The 11,530-nt window shown below is 34.6% G+C and overlaps 2 long non-coding RNA genes across 2 annotated transcripts; both read right to left on the bottom strand.

Annotated features, from left to right (window-relative positions):
* Positions 1–1,089: 1,089 nt before the first annotated feature.
* Positions 1,090–3,306, bottom strand: LOC146444191 (uncharacterized). Its single transcript, XR_014854319.1, has 3 exons — positions 3,123–3,306; positions 1,398–1,486; positions 1,090–1,213 (listed from the first exon to the last, which is right to left on the bottom strand). It is a non-coding gene; the product is annotated as an uncharacterized LOC146444191 (long non-coding RNA).
* A 2,779-nt stretch (positions 3,307–6,085) lies between these two features.
* On the bottom strand, positions 6,086–11,512 carry LOC146444190 (uncharacterized). The gene is made up of 3 exons (XR_014854138.1): positions 11,463–11,512; positions 7,723–7,788; positions 6,086–6,692 (listed from the first exon to the last, which is right to left on the bottom strand). It is a non-coding gene; the product is annotated as an uncharacterized LOC146444190 (long non-coding RNA).
* Between the last annotated feature and the right edge of the window lie 18 nt (positions 11,513–11,530).

The raw sequence follows: 11,530 nt of genomic DNA, 5'->3' as shown, positions 1-11,530 counted from the left end.
TCTGGACTGAGACAAAGTCAGACACCTAGATGAAGAGAAGTTAAAAATCACTAGATCAGAGACAAAAATTGAGGTAAAGGCGTGACCAAAAGGTGACAAATGCCAAAGACAAGGGGAGTAAATTTCCCTGCCAAGGGATATAACCCTGAACAACAAAGAATTCAGGTCTCTAAGGCCTGCAGATAATCTGTTTTCTGTATGAGACTAATAATAAATTTATCTCTGTCAAAATGGATAAAAATATGTGCATCCAAGTCTCAGAGGTCCTACAGCTACACACCAGAGTTCTGCAGTGCCCAGGGCTAACTTTCAGGCCAAGATTGCTTGAGGCTAAAATGAAATTAGCAGCATGGGCCTGGTACATCTCCTCCTGAAATAAAGTGGAAGCTTTCCATTCACACGTATGAGACCTAGATTAGGCCTGATATTTATTTCTGAGGTCCAGCACACTAACCATCCTCAATATTGCCCTTTTGGTACAAATCCAATTCATACCTGAGCTTTTAATTTACAGATGACTCCCAAAGCTACCACAAAAAAAGGGTTTCTACCCTTGCCCCTCTATCCAGCCTCATGGGTCCTAGATACAAAATGTTTTTAATAGTCCAGATATTAATATTGTGTGTCTTCTTTGTCTTTTTCTCTGTCAAATATTGTAGAAATTTATTTTGCAAAGAGGTGCATAATAATCAATTTAAACATTGCACCTTTTAAACTCAGTCACACACAGCGAGTAATGTGATTTGAGATAAAATACCAGGGAGGCTGGGGATTAGAGGGAATGATTTTGGATTTACAAGTACACATTTTAGCATGTAACTGTAAGTATCAGACCACCCAATAGTTGTATTTATTGCTGGATTTTTTATCTAATTACGAAAACACAGTAATGTTAACACTTTATGGAAGGAACAGGCTCCTGCTCTTGTCAAATGCTGCATAAGTTATTAATTTTTGTGAGGGGAGGTATTGTACAAACACCATGTGTGTATCACCTCTATTCACATGAATTAGCATTTTACGTACAAAAATAGCCTCTTGACATCTATCCCAATGAAAGCTGTAAAGGGAGCAGATTGCAAATCTTGAGTTTAATGTTTTATTTTAAGGACTAGTAAAACATTTCTAATGTATTTTTAAAACTCATTGGTATTCTCCTCCTCACAATCAGTGAAACAGTCTGTTGCTAATGTGGAATGAAGTACTGTTTTACCTGCAAAAAAGATGTTATTGCTTTAAACAGGCTTGGCCAAATCAGCTTCTTAAATCTTAACTGTGCAAGGCAAAAGGCTGAAAGATAGTTTATCACTGTCTGCAACAGGTGTGCTACCAGCCAATTTCATTTGTGTTGAGCTGGCATTCAAGAATTAACTGCAATAATGGAAAGAGATTCTTACTTAATTTGTAGTCCAACAAATTGTTTCACGGTTTATGAGTTCAGCATTTCAACAAACAGGAACAAAGCCAAATTCTGTTCAGAAACTACCTGCTTGAAAAAAGATATTGTAAGGACTTCAAAATTTAGTTTTCTGTTTAATTAAGAACATGGCTGTTATTTCTAATATCCCAATTAAACCTTTTCCTGCCTTAAAATCTTGGGGTGGAAAAAAGTTACAAAAATAATGTTTTGAAAACATTAACAGCAAATTGCAAATCTTATGATGAAAATGTCTGCTTTCTACAAAGAACTAGACACAAGGTGATGCCTTTCAGAGAATCAAAAAGGAGGTGTTTTTAAAATACAATTGGGCCACTTCCATTGACTTATTCACCCAAAGCCTTCAGTGATTGTTCAAAATATCAAGTTGCAGCATCTTTCATCTGCCAGTGAATGCTCTGCTGCATCCAATCACCATAATTCAGGTTGACTCAAATGCAGTTGCCAGGTTCAGGACCTGGAACATCCTCTTAAAAGGCAGGGTTTTATTTTTCTTTTATTTTTTAAATACCATCCAAACAATGATCAGAGAAGCTACTTCTCTTAAATTCTTGTCCAGAAATGTAAGGGTAAGCACAGAAATAAAGGGATCAGGAGGTACATACATGATCAGTACAGAATGATTCACTTTTATCTGCTATAGAAAGAATGAACCTGAAAGAGGTTTACATATTTCTTTGGAAATGTCAGGATAACGAGAGGCCAGAGCACAGGAGTAAGGAAGGGGATGTGCAGTCATGACTGCCATTTGTAAGTCTTTAAGAAAAGCTGATGGTAAAAGGAAAAGAGACAACCTACAGAGGTAACTGCATTTCGTGATTCAGGGTGCACCTCTTGGATAGAGAACATTCCTGATTCAGACCTTCTCCAAAACACAAGTAAATAAGACCATAATATAAAATATATTAGTGAGGATTACAACTGTGTCTCATACTTAAACCAAGGGAAAGCCCTTAAAAACACAATAAATACAGGGTCATTAAGAGAAATCCTCTGGGAAAAAAAGTTAGTGGGGCTGTGTAAAAGTTAAATACAAAACCATATTTCAATATTGCAAAAGTGCTTAGGTTAATGACTTTTAGAAGGGATATAGTTAATATTTCTTAGGAAATCAAGACGCAAATGATTTGCTTATTTGCATAAAAATTACATTAAAAATTGTTTAACCAAGACTTTCGGCCCCATAGAACATGAAATGAAATTAAAGGAGGGTTTTGTGGGTTTTAGGGTTTTTTCTACAGGAAGAAATCTCTGGGGGTTTGGTTGTTGTATTTGCTTCTAGATGACGACTTGGACTTCTTTAGAAGTCTGAAGATTCAACATCAGTAAGACACATAATGTTGTGAATTATTAATTCAGGTCCTCTGTCTCAAGTTAATCTCTCTGGATGTCTGTATCTTTCCACAAGCATCCTTTGCTGCTTAAGCCACACAAAGGTGGGTGAGAGAACCCATGAATTAAAGACAGACTTCCCCATGAGAAGATAAAAACCCCTGAATGTGGAGGTGCCCCTTATTAAATAAGCTCAATTTAAACTTTAAAGGACTGATCACACAAAGTGGAATAAATGTGGCTCTCAATTTGCCTTTAATCTGGGAGTTAGCCAATGGCAGTGGTAAATGCCTACAGAAATGTCTAGTGAGGGTGTAACACCTGTGCTTATCATTGCTCTATGCCTGTGTACCTGTTCAGCTATGACACTGCACTCTTGGACTCTGTGAACACATCTTGGCATCGTTAGAGAAGATCCAGAATCTCAGTTAGATCTTGGTTTTATGCTTGAAATTATTTGCTTCAAACTATTTGCAATTCTGGTGTGTGGCTTTCACAGTGTAGATACATGGTGGTAATAATGCTTTCAAACAGACCTAGTGGTATTAGGAATAGCATTCTGTTACAGCTATTATGACAGGGGTTTAAGAAAGCATTTATCATCTTTCCCAGCCATTATGACAATTCACCAGCACATTTTCAATTACAAGCGTAAGACTGCTTTCCCAAAATTGTTGTGCAGTTAGTGCTTTCTAACCTCATATGTGACTATTTCTTTATAAAGCTCTCTCAAACAGTTTCACATCACTTTCTAACCCATTCCCAGTGAATGTGCTTTCTTAGCCAAGTAATAGCCTGCTTTATTGTATACCACTGTACACTAGGGATGCAGAATAGAGCCACAGAGAACCACACCAAATTTCTTCCCAGTGCACTCCTACTTCCTTAATCCACAGTAGACTTCCACATTGGTGTGAAAAAGATCTCCCTGGGCAGCAGAGCAGTATTGCTCAAATCTGAACTCTTTTAAAAACCAAAAATAAATTTTTAATTACTTTAATGATCACAAACCTGGGGAAAAAGAGTAATTTCTCTAAAGGATTCAATAATTTGCATTTTTTATATTAACTTCTTACTTTTTTGTATTACTCTCTGCAGTGGAACTGCAGAGAATTTCAAATGACTCTTTGAAATGCACTTGAAACTATTTTTTATGCTGACCCCTTGCTTGCATATTAGGTTTTAATCTAGGAAATATTTAAATGTCCTCACCCTGATTAATTGTACCTAGTGTCAAGGGAATACATTACACTAAACATTGAAATATTTTTTATAAGTTTAGCTTAGATAATTGTAAAAGAAACCCCAAAACTCTCCTCTTAGACAGAAAGCCCTTTCTTTCAGGTCTACTAAACACGTGTGAATGGCTTTTTTAGCATTAGAATTATTTGGCATTTAGTCAAGTCTCACTCTTTCTTCAACAGAGTAGCTTTTTCTGTATACAGTAATCAAGTTCCTTTCTAATTTAGCACTGTCTTCAGACTTATTTGCTTATACCATTAAAACAGGTATTTCAGATTGTTTGGTATATTGAGCTGTAACAAGAGAAATTTCTTGATTTGCTCTTCATTTGTGTTCCCAGGGCTTTTTCTATCTGTTTTTTTGTTGTTGTTGTTGCTTTAATATTGTGTCCCTGTCCTTCTTGACACATTCACAATTTTTCAATATACTGTTTCCAAGGGAAATGGAATAGGTACAGTCTTAATATGTCGTTTATTTTTTAAATTTTTTTTTCAAGTATTAACACTGTACCATTTCAATTATGCTAAATAGTCTACACAATAGATCCCTCCAAAACTATATCTAGCACTAAAGGGATTAAATCCATTAAGCATACTTAAGTCAAACAAGTATTAGTTTTCTTGTTGTCTGTAAAAAAAAGAATTGGTTTGTGTAGATTTACATACAAATTTGACAAGTGGGTTTATGGAGAAATTTAGGTAGAAAATCCCAATTATTATTATTATTATTATTATTATTTCCAACTGATTAAAAAAATTGACAACACTCCAGCCTCTTTCTCCCTTTAGAAAAATTTCAATCACCTTCATATAACATGAAGAAGGATACTTTAAAGAAATGTTTTAAGTTTTGTATTCTCCTTCACTGTCAAGGACTTTTTTTCCCCAGTGATAAAAGGTTCTGCATAAAAGTAAGGTTGTTTGGACTCACTAGAAATAGATTTCCAGTTTCTATTAAAGTCTTGAGAGTACGAAATGGCTAATAAAGAGGGTTTTTTATTTTCTTTCCCTTTTGAGATACCCTGAAAACTTTTTCCAAGAACAAAGCCTAATAAAAATCAACTAAAGCAATATTATGCAAATTATACATTCATTCAGGTACTGGAGACTTTATTAAAACTAAAGAGAACTTTTTTTTTTCTTTTCCTTCTCATATCCTTCCCCCACATTTACAGAGTTTCCTGAAAATGTGCAGATGCTACAGGAAAATTGTTAACCTTAAGAAGGTACTGAGATAACAATAGAGTGAAAAAAGCCAACTCTGCAGCAAGTCTAGTACAACACAAGCACACCTTTCTTTCTCCCATATAAAAGACAAAGAGGTTGGGAAGATGCCATGAAAATGCTGAATTCAACAAGAAGTCTGCCCACTTCTATTTTATACATTTATAAAAGCTCACTGTATTCACTGGTCAGCAAGAAACAAGGAAGGTAAAAGGAGGGAATAAAACAGGCACATTCCAACATCAAGGGAAAGCAACTTCCTCATTCTGAGCATTGCTGAGACTTCAATTTGCTGCTTCAGATGAGGCTGCAGTGCATTTCCACAGAACTTCTTTTTCTTGCCTATAATGATTAATGACATACAGAAATAGTGCTGTGATTTAATAGAGAAGATTTTAATGTTTCAAGAAACAGATTGCTTTATATTTTGTAATCGTGGAGAAGGTATATGAGGTACATTTGGAAGAAAAGAAATTGTAAGATCTTAATTTAAAAGTATTTCTTTTCTTATAATCTCAAAATAATGTTTTGTGTGAAGTATTCATACAAATAATGAAGGTGTATAAACGTTCAAGAGTTTCTAAATTGAGGTAAAATAAGAATACTTAAGGATTATATGTTTTCAGGCTACTGCAGATAGTCCAAAAGATTTTTCAGTAGTGACATGCTCAAACTTGATATTTGAAAATAAGTTTATTTCAATACGTTATGATCTGAATCACAATCTGCTAAATCTTACAATGAGGTAGGCTTTCTGGAGACATATACAAAGACTTTGCACTAACTTTATTATTACTTTTTCTTTAATTCTTTTTCTTAAATTATGCAAATTTATTATGGCAAGGGGGGGTTTTTTTTACACAGTACTGTCTATGACACAAAACACCCAATGAGATCCCAGAGATGACTGCTCTTGAATAAATTTAAATTTATTAAAGTATTTATTGGATGGGCTGCTCTTTTATTATTATTATTATTACTGTTTTGTTGTTGTTACTGTTTCAGTCTATAGATCTTTATTAATTGATTACATTCTCCACGCCTTTTTAACAGTTTACATTCAGTTCTTCAGCATTCTAGACATGCAGTAATCATCCTGTCACCCTGTGAGGGTGACTGAGCCCTGGCACTGGTTGTTCAAGAGAGGTCATGGAAATTCCACCACTGGAGATATCCAAAGCTGCCTGGGCACTGCTCTGGCCACCCAGCTCTAGGTGGCCCTGCTTGAGCAGGCAGAGGACAAGGTGACCTCCAGGAGCCCATTCTGTGCTTAAACTTGCTCAAGAGTTAACAACTGAGGTTTTTAAACAATTTGGGGTTTTTTTAAGAGTTAAAAGAATTTGAAATTTATATATTTGACCTTTGGGGATTAGAAATGGGTAAGGCACAACGGAAGTTCAAGTTAGTTGATGGATTTCTGTAGCAGTTCACTTCTCACTCCCTTACAGGCAGAAATTCTGTTGTGGTGAAAAATGGGGAAAGATGAGCAGAGTGGATCCAGCACATATTGTAAAAAAGAGAAGAAAAATCATGGAGGCAAAGTAATTTACAGAAAGAGTGTTCACTATTACAAAGCAGCACAGACACTGTGTACCCCCAATAATGTTTTTGTAATAAATCTGGAGCTCCCCAGACTAGGCTGACCAATTTTACAGCTATTATACAATGGTAGAGTCATAGAATGGTTTGGGTTGGAGGGAACCTTAAAGATCATCTACTTCCAACCTCCTTGCCATGAGCAGGAACATCTTTCACTAGTTGGGGCTACTCAGAGCCCCATTTAGCCTGGCCTTGAACCAGGTTGGAATGGTACCACTTAATGGTATTACTAGTTCTTGGGCTTAGTGTTGGTATGGCAACAATTTCCAATGAAACAAAGTAAAACACAACACATATACACACACACACAAAACAGGCAGAAATGAGCCTTGGCTGAAGATTCTTAGGCACATGGGAGCAACACTGAGATTTTTTAAGGACAATCAATTCGAAACAGGAGTGGTTGTTTCCTCTATCAGAGGGTAGCAGGATAGCCAATGAAACAAAATACAAAAGTTTGAACTAATGACCTTAGATTGCCTTTAAAGACACAAGGGAAGTGCATGTCCAGTAAAGTGGCCAATAAAATAGCATCTGTGAGTTTCTATATTCAGATATAAAATCTAAGTGCCCAGGATATGAATTGATGGTCTAAAATTAAACAAATCACAGAATATGCTAAGTTGGAAGAAATCCCACAAGGATCAAAGTTCAGCTTCTGGCCCTGCACAGGACAGCCCAAGAGTCACCCATGTGCCTCAGAGCATTGTCCAAACACTTCCTGAGCTCTGTCAGGCTTGGTGCTGTGACCACTGCCCTAGGGAGCTGTTCAGTGCCCAACCACCCTCTGGGGGAAGAGCCTTTCCCTGATACCCAAGCTAAACCTCCCTGACACTTCATACCATAAAAATCTACCAGTTATACTAAAACCACGGTCTTAAAGCAAACCTTCTTTGTCCAAGGCAGACTTCAAATTATTTTGGATACTCAGTAAAATCTTTGAGAATGAATGCACTGGAGAAAAGCATTAACAAGCGCACATCAAAAACATATTTATGTACAAAACAGATATATTTTAAGTACCTTAAAAATTATTACAGCTTAACAAATTTTAGTCATGACATTTTTTCCTTTTTTCCACAATCCCCCACATAAATCACACTGTTCCAATAAAAACACACTCAGAAAAGCAACAGAGCAGTTTCCTCGCTAGCATGTCACAATCCACTAACTGCAAGAGTTTCTGCATTTTATCTGACAACAATATGCATTCTCTTTCTTTTATTTTCAGCTTTACTAAGTCAAAAGTCTTTTTTGAATAATGAACATAGAATGAGAACTATAAACAAAAACTGATGTTAGATTCCAAGCATTGTTGGATGTTTATACAATGTGACTTGCAGACCAATACACAAGCAATATTTCACAGTGAGGTGGAATGTAGAAGCTGTTTCATTTTTCTGTTTTATCTCCTGTTATGTTTCTGTTATTTCTTTTGTTTTACAGCAGAAATACTTTTTAGAAACACACTGTTGATGCATTACACCAGAAATATTTCCAGTGGAATATACCCTCATCAGAAAAATATTCATATTACACAATTAAAGCTTATGAAAATAGCCAATTTCTGTTTGCTCTATGTACAGTCCAAAATGAGCTTTCTTACAAAAAAATTAATTTAAAATCCAACAGTAGACATCTTAAAGTAAAGGATTTATCTGTACTTTTAATATTCTTCTCCATCTGCCACAATGGCATGGAAAAACAATACCAAATACCCCTCTTTTTGACTTTCTCATACTCCTTTTTTCATTCAAGGAGAGCTGAATAAGGAAATATGAAAAGTTTGCTACAAATTTACAATTCTTTGGGCTACCATGTAAAGACTTACAGAATTTTCCATCTGTCCTAACAGCTGGAGACTTAGTCAGATCCCTGGCAGGAACTGTAATCTTTCCTTTCTAATTTTTTTTTCCTTTGGTGGAAGATTGAAGAGGTCCATAATTTACCATGATTGCTTTAAGAAACGATGCTGTGTAATGAAACATTCTGGCATTTTATTCTTTAAACATGGAAGAAATAGGAAGTATTGAGGGCTAACTTAGCTTAATGAGAAATAGTATATAATGACAGATCTCAAAATTGCTCCAAGAAATCTTTCAGAAAAAAAGAATTATCATACTTTTATACTAAACAAAAATGTATATAAGGAAATAACTATATTTCTCTTTTCTCATGTAAATTTATGTCTTGGTACAAACAAAAAGCACAGGAATAAAATTAAGTCTGAGCTGGAAGCTGAATGCTCTTGTATGGAGCTAGGGGTGGAAGATCAGGCCAGAGTCAATATTGCATTTCTGAAAAATGAAAATACATCACACTTGCCTTTGATTTTTTTTACACTGTAAATGTACAATTAAGTAATCAAAATTTTCTTTTTATACTTCTATAGAATTTCATGGTTTTTTCTCTGTCTAGTTAAATAAGATGAAAAAGACCGCTTGTGAACACTGTATATTTTTTAATTAAAATTTAATACCTCTCTTCTGCACTCTGACTTTCTAAAACCTCTATTCCCTGAAAATAATGTTGTCCATTGTATAATGTCACCAAATTTACAATAATGTTTTGTAGGGTAAATATTCAATCATGTGAAGGTAGCCAAATCTTGCCTTTTGAAGTTTCTTTTCAGCATGCGTATTTGAGAGGCTATTTTGAACATTAGCAATATAAATGTTTTATGGAAATTTTGAGAGAATGGAGCATCAAACCATTCTTGAAGAAACAAGCAGAGAAGTCCCTTTTTTTGAGAATCAGAGCAGCATTGTTTTAAAGTTGATAAAAGCACTGGAATGTCTAAATGATATATTGCTAGTCAGGTCACTCTGTGCTATATACTTCTACTAAGTATAGTTAAACATACTAATTAAAAAGCCAGTTCAGTGAGGGCAAGGTTTAATTACCTTTCTGCTACAGACTATTTCTCTTATATTCACTAAATAATATCTTCTATTTTTCATCCTAAAGGCTTGAAAATGTTATTTATCATATTTTAAAATGTATGGCAAATACAGGAAATATCATACTCCATCAGATGGGAGAAAAGATGACATGACAGGCAGGCATTACTTCTCTGTTTTTCTTGTACCCCCTTTTTTCTTTTTCTTTCCTTTCTTACAAAGGGAGGGGATAAGCTTGTGTATATATACAAATTGAAGGCATATATATACATATAACCCTAAAAAATAAGCAATTTTTTATCTTCAGTGTTTATGTAATAACATTTTAAATAAAGAAGCTCCCTTTGTAATTATTTCTGAAATCCTTTCATAATTTTTAAAATTTTTTCTTCCTAATGTGAATGGGGAAAAGCCTTTGTATCCATGCATTAAACATCATGGATTTAGTATCTCTAGCCAGATTGTACCCTAATTGCATTTAGAATATAACTCCAAGTATCTTTATGAAAAGAGGGTGCAGAAATACAAAAAATATATTTTACTATGCTCTTAAGAAAAAAAAAGTGAAATATTTACCATACATGAACATATATAATTAATGTTGGTGTTTCCCCAAACACAGGCATTTTTTCCTCAACACTGTTTGCTTCTCCTATTAGCAAAAATAAGCTCCCATTTCTTGCAAAGGAAACCCCACTAAAACCACTGGTGAAGACTGAATTTAAAAGAGGACCACAGCAATGATTTTTAATCATGCATCATTTCCCAACATTGCATTGCACAAGGTGTGTATGAAATGGTAGTGCCAGATATTTTAATCAGGCTAATTCTAATTAAAGTAACCAGTCAGAAAAAAGATATTTCTTGCTTACTGTTTCATGTTGCTGACAGGAAGCACAACTGACGCCCATAAATTCAATGATTTGTAGTTTTGCAAAACATCCTAATGTCCAACAGTAGACAAAGTAAAAAGAAAAGGCATCTAGTATTTCATTCTACATATTCTTTTGACTCACTCTTTTCAGAATTTATTTCAGACTTCTAACATTAAGCCTCTGTCACTGCATTTCAAGAAGCATTAGAACCAGTGGAGTGGTTTTGCCCTTGGATATTGGTTGTCCTACAGCTACAAGAATATAATACTTGATTTTAAAAACCTCAACAAAACAACAAAAAAACCCACCAAATCAAACCAAAACCAAGAAAACCTTTAAAGACGTTTATAAAAACCTTTATAGAGGTTTGCTTTGAAAAGTTTTCTTTATCTTACATACTTTTATAGAACTGGGGGAAAGATGTGCTGTCACAGAAAGACTCTGAGATAATGGGTAGAAAATCCAGCATGCCCAACTTTCACTGTTACATAAAGGCTTTTACAGTGGTTTAAAAATTGTTAAAATTTCTCCATTAAAAACAAACTAAAAACATTAGGCATTGTACAGGGTAATGAATTAGAAGCCAAGCAAAGCTGTTCGCTGATCATTTCAAAAAGATAATGTAATGTATTCACAATGCTTAATATTTACTTAATACCTTAGTCTTGAATAAAAATTTCAATTTTTCAGTCAAGATAAGTTGTTACTTTCCCTATTTGCAGTCAGGTAAATAATAACAATGGATAAATAATTCAGCAAACAAATATTTTACTGAAGCTATAGAGCTGATTAAAGCTATTACTTCTATTTGTACATACTGTGCAGAAAACTACAGGATGTTCTTCTTCTATACCTTTGGTAGCATAAAATCTCTTTTGAGTAGTTCAGACAAAATGAAGCAAAATAATCAAATCAGCTTTT

Source organism: Lichenostomus cassidix, chromosome 1 (assembly GCF_008360975.1).
Source record: "Lichenostomus cassidix isolate B80296 chromosome 1, HeHo_3.0, whole genome shotgun sequence".
Classification (NCBI taxonomy): domain Eukaryota; kingdom Metazoa; phylum Chordata; class Aves; order Passeriformes; family Meliphagidae; genus Lichenostomus; species Lichenostomus cassidix.
Note: the sequence above shows the minus strand (reverse complement) of the source record. Positions and strands in the feature narration are given on the sequence as shown.